Source organism: Penaeus vannamei, chromosome 9 (assembly GCF_042767895.1).
Source record: "Penaeus vannamei isolate JL-2024 chromosome 9, ASM4276789v1, whole genome shotgun sequence".
Taxonomy (NCBI): Eukaryota; Metazoa; Arthropoda; class Malacostraca; order Decapoda; family Penaeidae; genus Penaeus; species Penaeus vannamei.
Genome location: NC_091557.1, coordinates 1,383,708 through 1,391,207, shown reverse-complemented (window position 1 = coordinate 1,391,207; position 7,500 = coordinate 1,383,708).

Genomic DNA, 7,500 nt, shown 5'->3' with positions numbered 1-7,500 from the left:
CGAACTCTGGCTTCGGTTTGGGTGTTCTTGCTTCGAACTCTGGCTTTGGTTTGGGTGTTCTTGCTTCGAACTCTGGCTTCGGTTTGGGTGTTCTTGCTTCGAACTCTGGCTTCGGTTTGGGTGTTCTTGCTTCGAACTCTGGCTTCGGTTTGGGTGTTCTTGCTTCGAACTCTGGCTTCGGTTTGGGTGTTCTTGCTTCGGCTCACGTCTCAGTCCTTGCTTAGAACTCTGGCTTCGGTTTGGGTGTTCTTGCTTTGGCTCACGTCTCAGTCCTTGCTTCCTACTCTGGCTTCGGTTTGGGAGGTGTTCGGATTCGGTGCGGAGGTTTTTTTTGGGGGGTGGACGATGGGGAAGTTGAAGACGGGGTGAATGCATTCGGATGCAGTCGCGGGCTTTTCGGCGCGAATTTCCTGTTAGAAGGTGGTTGGGCGGGATTGGGTGTTTGGGCATATTCTCTCTCTCTCTCTCTCTCTCTCTTTTTCTTATTTTTTTCTCTCTCTCTTATTCTCTCTCTCTCTTTCTCTTTCTCTTTCTCTTTCTCTTTCTCTTTCTCTTTCTCTCTCTCTCTCTCTCTCTCTCTCTCTCTCTCTCTCTCTCTCTCTCTCTCTCTCTCTATCTATCTATCTATGTCCCTCCCTCCCTCTCTCTCTCTCCCTTCCTCCCTCTCTCTCCCTTTCTCCCTCCCTCTCCCTTCCCCCTTCCCCTCTCCTTCTCCCTCCCTCTATCTATATATCCAAACTATTTATCCCCATTTCTCTCACGCGCTCACTCGTCCCAAACACACGAGAATACCCACACACCCACACCCACACACAACCACACACACACCCATTTAAACACAACGAAAAAACACACAAACAAAACGAAGCAAGCACACACACGCACACACGCACACACACCCACACACCCATTTAAACACAACAAAAACACACAAACAAAACAAAGCAAGCACACACACGCACACGCACACGGTTCGTCTGAGGCGATTTTTCTTTAACACTTGACCGGCTGAAGTCATTACAGAAATATCCAACGTGTAATAATATCCTACCTTCCCCTCCCTCCCCCTCTCTCCCCATCCCCTTCTCCCTCCCTCCCCCCCATCCGCTTCTCCCTCCCTCCCCCATCCGCTTTCTTCCCCATCCCCTTCTCCCTCCCCCCCACCCACTTTCTTCCTCTCTCCCTCCCCTCCTTCCCATCCCCATCTCCCTCCCCCTCACCCGCTTTCTTCCCCATCCCCCTCTCCTTCCCCCCCCCCCCCCCCCCCCTCCGAGAAAGTCTATAACAGGTTGAAATGCCGCGAGACAAGACAAACAGACATGTATACATATATATACACACAAGTGCATTGCGTACATACACGTGTGGGAACGTATACGAGTAAAGATGGAGAAGTAAAGATATGGAGAGAGAGACAGACAGACAGACAGACAGACAGACAGACAGACAGACAGACAGACAGAGCGAGAGCTAGACAGTGGGAGGGAAAAGGGAAAGAGAGGGGGGAGAAGAGAGAGAGAGAGAGAGAGAGAGAGAGAGAGAGAGAGAGGGAAAAGAGAGAGAGGGAGGAGAGGGAAGGACAAGAACGTGAAAGTAACAGTGGCAACTGAAGTGTTCCACTCACACAGCAAGTAACTTAGCTACATGAAGTGTGTGTGAAATCGAGACGAGTTGAGAGGGGGTTGGGGGGGGGGGGGGGGGGGAGGGCAATGGATTTGGGGAAGGGTTGAGGGAGAAGGGGGAGAGGGAGGGAGAGGGGGAGGGGGTGAGAAAGAAGAGGGGGAGGGGAAGGGATGAGAAAGGAGAGGGGGAGGGAGAGAAGGGAGAGGGAGAGGTGGGGTGAGAAGGGAGAGAGGAGAGGGGATGGAGGGGGTGAGACACGAAAGGGAAAAGGAGTGAGAAGGGACAGGGGGAGAGCGAAAGGGGGGAGGGGAGACGGGAGAGGGGATGGAGGGGGTGAGACACGAAAGGGAAAAGGAGTGAGAAGGGACAGGGGGAGAGCGAAAGGGGGGAGGGGAGACGGGAGAGGGGGAAAGGGTGAGAGGAGAACAAGAGAAAGGGTGAACAGGGGGTCAGAGGAGGAGGGTTTACATAGAGTAAAGAGAAAAATAAAGGAGGAAGTGGTGAGAGGGCGACTAGACGGATAAATGGGGGAAATAAAGGAAGGGAGAGGAGAGGGGAAGGGGATTGGGGGGGAGGGGTAAATAAGGGAATAAAGAAAGGCCGGGGATGAGAGGAGGAGAGGGAAGGGGGAATGAGAGGGGGAGAGAGGGAAGGGGGAATGAGAGGGGGGAGAGGGAAGGAGAATGAGAGGGGGGAGAAGGAAGAAGGGGGGTGAGAGGGAAAGAGAGATGGGGAAGAGGGGGAGAGAGAGAAGAGGGAATGAGAGAGGGAAATAGAGAATGAGATATGAGGGAGAGGGAAAGGCAAGATGATAGATGGAGAATAGAGAAAGAGGGGAAATGAGAAGGGGAAGAAGGAGGGGAAATGAGAAGGGGAAGAAGGAAGGGGAAATGAGAAGGGGAAATGAGAAGGGGAAGAAGGAAGGGGAAATGAGAAGGGGAAGAAGGAAGGGGAAATGAGAAGGGGAAGAAAGAAGGGGAAATGAGAAGGGGAAATGAGAAGGGGAAGAAGGAAGGGGAAATGAGAAGGGGAAGAAGGAAAGGCAGGATGATAGATGGAGAATAGAGAAAGAGGGGAAATGAGAAGGGGAAGAAGGAAGGGGAAGAAAGAAGGGGAAGAAGGAAGGGGAAGAAGGAAGGGAAAATGTGAAGGGGAAGAAGTAAAGGGAAATGAGAAGGGGAAGAAGGAAGGGGAAATGAGAAGGGGAAGAAGGAAGGGGAAATGAGAAGGGGAAGAAGGAAGGAAGAAGGAAGAGGCGGGGTGAGAGACGGGAAGGAGGAGGAGGAGAGGGGGAAGGGAAGAAGGAAGGGGAAATGAGAAGGGGAAGAAGGAAGAAGCGGCGAGAGACGGGGAAAAAGGAAGGAAGAAGGAAGAAGGAAGGGGGAGTGGAAAGGAAACGAGCATCACTGCCCACAGGACGACGAAATTACTGCGGTGGGCGATGGTGGGCGCCTGACCGGTCCAGAAGCCACAACCTGCCGGGAAAGGGAGGACTGCCTACGGTCATCGTTTGGTAAATCTGCAGTTATCGGGAGGAAGCCGGGATGCATTTGTTTGCTTTTTGTTTTGTTTTGTTTTTTGTTTTTGTTTTTCGATCTCTATCTCTGTTTCTTTCTTTCTCTCTCTCTGAATGTTTCTTTCTCTCTCTCTCTCTCTCTCTCTCTCTCTCTGTCTGAATCTTCCTTTTTTCTCTCTCTCTCTCTCTCTCTGTTTCTTTCTCTCTCTTTCTCTCTCTTTCTCTCTCTCTCTCTCTCTCTCTCCCTCTCTCTCTCTCTCTCTCTCTCTCTCTCTCTCTCTCTCTCTCTCTCTCTCTCTCTCTCTCTCTTTCATTTTGACTTGTCTAGTACTCTTTTCTTCTGTTCTTTTTTCATTTATCAATTACTTTTTTTTATTTTTCTTCTTCTTTTGTATTTATCTATTACTTCTCTTTCTCTAGTACTCGATCAGTCACCACAAAGAATATTCGTATACTTGACATGCATAAATAAAGAAATAAATGTATATTTATCAGTCTAGACATTTATATCAACCGGGTAAATAGATAGTTTAGTGTATATCTATCAGATCTATAGACAGATTTGCTTTTATTTCTGGGTTTGTATTTATGAAAGTTCATTGGGTCGGGCCTGGAACAATTTGAACAAACCGGCCGTATATCACGACACAAGCACTCGCATAGTACCCTCCCCATGTACACAATTTCTTAACATTCACACGAAAAATACACACACACACGCCCACCTTCTTTTGAAAACCCCTTGGTCTCAAAAATAAACAAAACATCGGACTATAATCCATTATTTCCTTTCCTTTTCCATTATCTCCTTTTCTTTTCCATTATCTCCTTTACCAATATCTTCTTTGCTTTCCCATTATTTCCTTTACTTTCGTCATTAGAACGAGAAACACAGAGAGAGACACAGAAACACCCAACCCTCTTGGAAGTATAAAAATAGATGAAATAATGATAATAATAATGATAATAATGATAATAAATACACACAAAACATCGACCCATTTTAATATCTCCTTTATTTTCGTCATCACAGCGAGACAGACATACACAGAAATATAAATAAAAATAAATAAATAAATAATAAAGATAAAAAATGATAATAATAACCATTCTAATATCTCCTTTATTTTCGTCATCACAACGAATTACAGACATACACAGAAATATAAATATAAATAGATAAATAATAAAGTTTTAAAAAATGATAATATCAAAACATCCAAATATAAATAAATAAATAATAAAGTTTTAAAAAAGGATAATATTAAAACATCCAAATATAAATAAATAAATAATGAAGTTTTAAAAAATGATAATATTAAAACATCCAAATATAAATAAATAAATAATAAAGTTTAAAAAAAATTATAATATTAAAACATCCAAATATAAATAAATAAATAATAAAGTTTTAAAAAAAATGATAATATTAAAACATCCAAATATAAATAAATAAATAATAAAGTTTTAAAAAAGGATAATATTAAAACATCCAAATATAAATAAATAAATGATAAAGTTTAAAAAAAATTATAATATTAAAACATCCAAATATAAATAAATAAATAATAAAGTTTTAAAAAAAATGATAATATTAAAACATCCAAATATAAATAAATAAATAATAAAGTTTAAAAAATGATAATATCAAAACATCCAAATATAAATAAATAAATAATAAAGACAAAAAAAAAAAAATAGAATAAAAAAACATCCAAATATAAATAAATAAATAATAAAGTTTTAAAAAATAAAAATATCAAAACATCCAAATATAAATAAATAAATAATAAAAAAAAAAAAAAAAAAAAAAAAAAAAAAACTTTCACATTATTATTTGATTTCCTCTGGTCATCTCACAGAAGCGGAACGAAGGTCAAGATAATGATATACTATCCCGCAGGTTACTCATTCGAACATATGGCGAGAATTTAGGCCTTACGGACGATTCAGTTAGTGCGGTGTGGGGGGATGGGGGTGGGGGTGTGTGGGTGGTTGTATGTGTTTGGTGTGTGTGTGGGGGGGGGGGTAGGTGGGTGGGTGGGTGGGGGTGGTTGTGTGTGTGTGTGTGGGTGGGGTGGGGGGTGCGTGTGTGTATGGGTGTGTGTGTGTGTGTGTGTGTGTGTGTGTGTGTGTGTGTGTGTGGGTGTGGGTGTGGGTGGGGTGGGGGGTGGGTGGTTGTGTGTGTATGGGTGTGTGTGTGTGTGTGTGGGTGTGGGTGTGGGTGGGGGTGGGGGGTGGGTGGTTGTGTGTGTATGGGTGTGTGTGTGTGTGTGTGTGTGTGTGTGTGTGTGTGTGTGTGGGTGGGTGGGTGGGTGGGTGTGGGTGGATGTGTGTGGGTGTATGTGTGTGTGTGTGGGTGGGGGGGGTGCGTGTGTGTATGTGTGTGTGTGTGTGTGTGTGTGTGTGTGTGTGTGTGTGTGTGTGTGTGTGTATGTGTATGTGTATGTGTGTGTGTGTGTGTGGTGTGTATGTGTATGTGTGTGGTTTACACAGTATATAAGAAGTAGAAGAAAAAAAAATAGTAATGATAACGACAATGGAATAATAATAATTTTCAAGATAACAGTGATAACTGCTTACACTATTACTAAGATTAATAATAATGATAATGATAATAGTAATGGCAATGATGATAACAATAATAATAATGAAAATAATAAAAAATATAGCAACAACAATAATAATGATGATATTAATAGTAATGTTAGTTATAATAATTATAATATCAGTGACAGTGATAATGATGGTAATAAGGGTAATAATGATGATGATTATAACAGTAATAAAAAAGATAATAATAATGATATCAAAGATAGTAATAGTAGCTATAGTGGTAATATTATATTAGAAGGAATAACAGTATATGAGTAAAAGATAAATCACCCAAAAAATAAATAATAGAAATGATAATACTGATGATGATGAGAAGGAGGATGGTGAGAATGATAATGATAATAATGATGATTGATGATTATAGGAATGATAATAATGATAATGATTATGATGATGATAATGATGATGATAATGATAATAGTAATTATAATAACGATGATGATTATGATAATGATGATGATTATGATGATGATGGTAATGATGATAATGATAATAATAATATAATTATCACCATCATCATCATTATTATTATTATTACCAAATACCACCGTGTAACTCAAAACCTAATACCATTACTAACGACAAAGATAAAACCCGTACAAATAAATAGATAAAATCACAAACAAAAAGAAGAAAAGAAATTACAAAAAAAAAGACAATGAGACATGCCATTTAATTTCTTTGCTTTGTATTCACTTTCGAAATTCAGTTTGTGAATAAGACCATGGATCATTTAATAACAAAAACAAAGCAGAAAATAATGCAACAACAACAATGGTATATTCACATCGTTGGCAACTCACATACTGTGCAATAATTCCCATTCAACATGCCTTTTTTATATTCATATCGAGTGTTATTGTTATTGCACATTCCATTGCATCTGTATTCGTAACAACACAACAACAACAGCAACAAAAGTCTTTTCACATTACTGCTAATTCACATAATTATTCGGCAATCATTCCCATACAATATGCATTATTTTTTTTTAAATAACGATTCTTATTGTTATTGCAATTCGCATTCTATCCTCACGCGGAACAAAATTGCAACAAAAACAAAATTCTTTACACATCACTCACATACACATTGCAATAATTCCCATAAGATATACAACTTTTCAAAAAAATAATATTGCTGTTATTCCGACATAGTTTATGCGCATTCTAACTATGTAGTTTATGCGCATTCTATGTAGTTTATGCTCATTCTATGTAGTTTATGCTCATTCTATGTAGTTTATGCGCATTCTATGTAGTTTATGCTCATCCTATGTCTTTGTTTATTTGTTTATCTTATCCTGTCCACGTTCCATTCGTCATTTCTGATGTGAAAGTAGACTAGACGCCGAAAAGGTTACGCGCCAATAAGCCATATACTTTTTATTAGGCTTCGCAGAGAGCACCACGGGGCAGGCAATGCAATTTACCCATTGTCAGTCTTGCAATAAAAAAAAACACAATTCGAGCTATTGCAAGGCCAGTGCAGAGTGGAATGTATGGTGTTTGGGCTTGTTCATCACACCATTATCTATTTCGTCAATCACACCATTATCTATTTCGTCAATCACACCATTATCTATTTCGTCAATCACACCATTATCTATTTCATCAATCACACCATTATCTATTTCGTCAATCACACCATTATCTATTTCACCAATCACACCATTATCTATTTCACCAATCACACCATTATCTATTCCATCAATCACACCATTATCCTTTTCATCAATCACACCA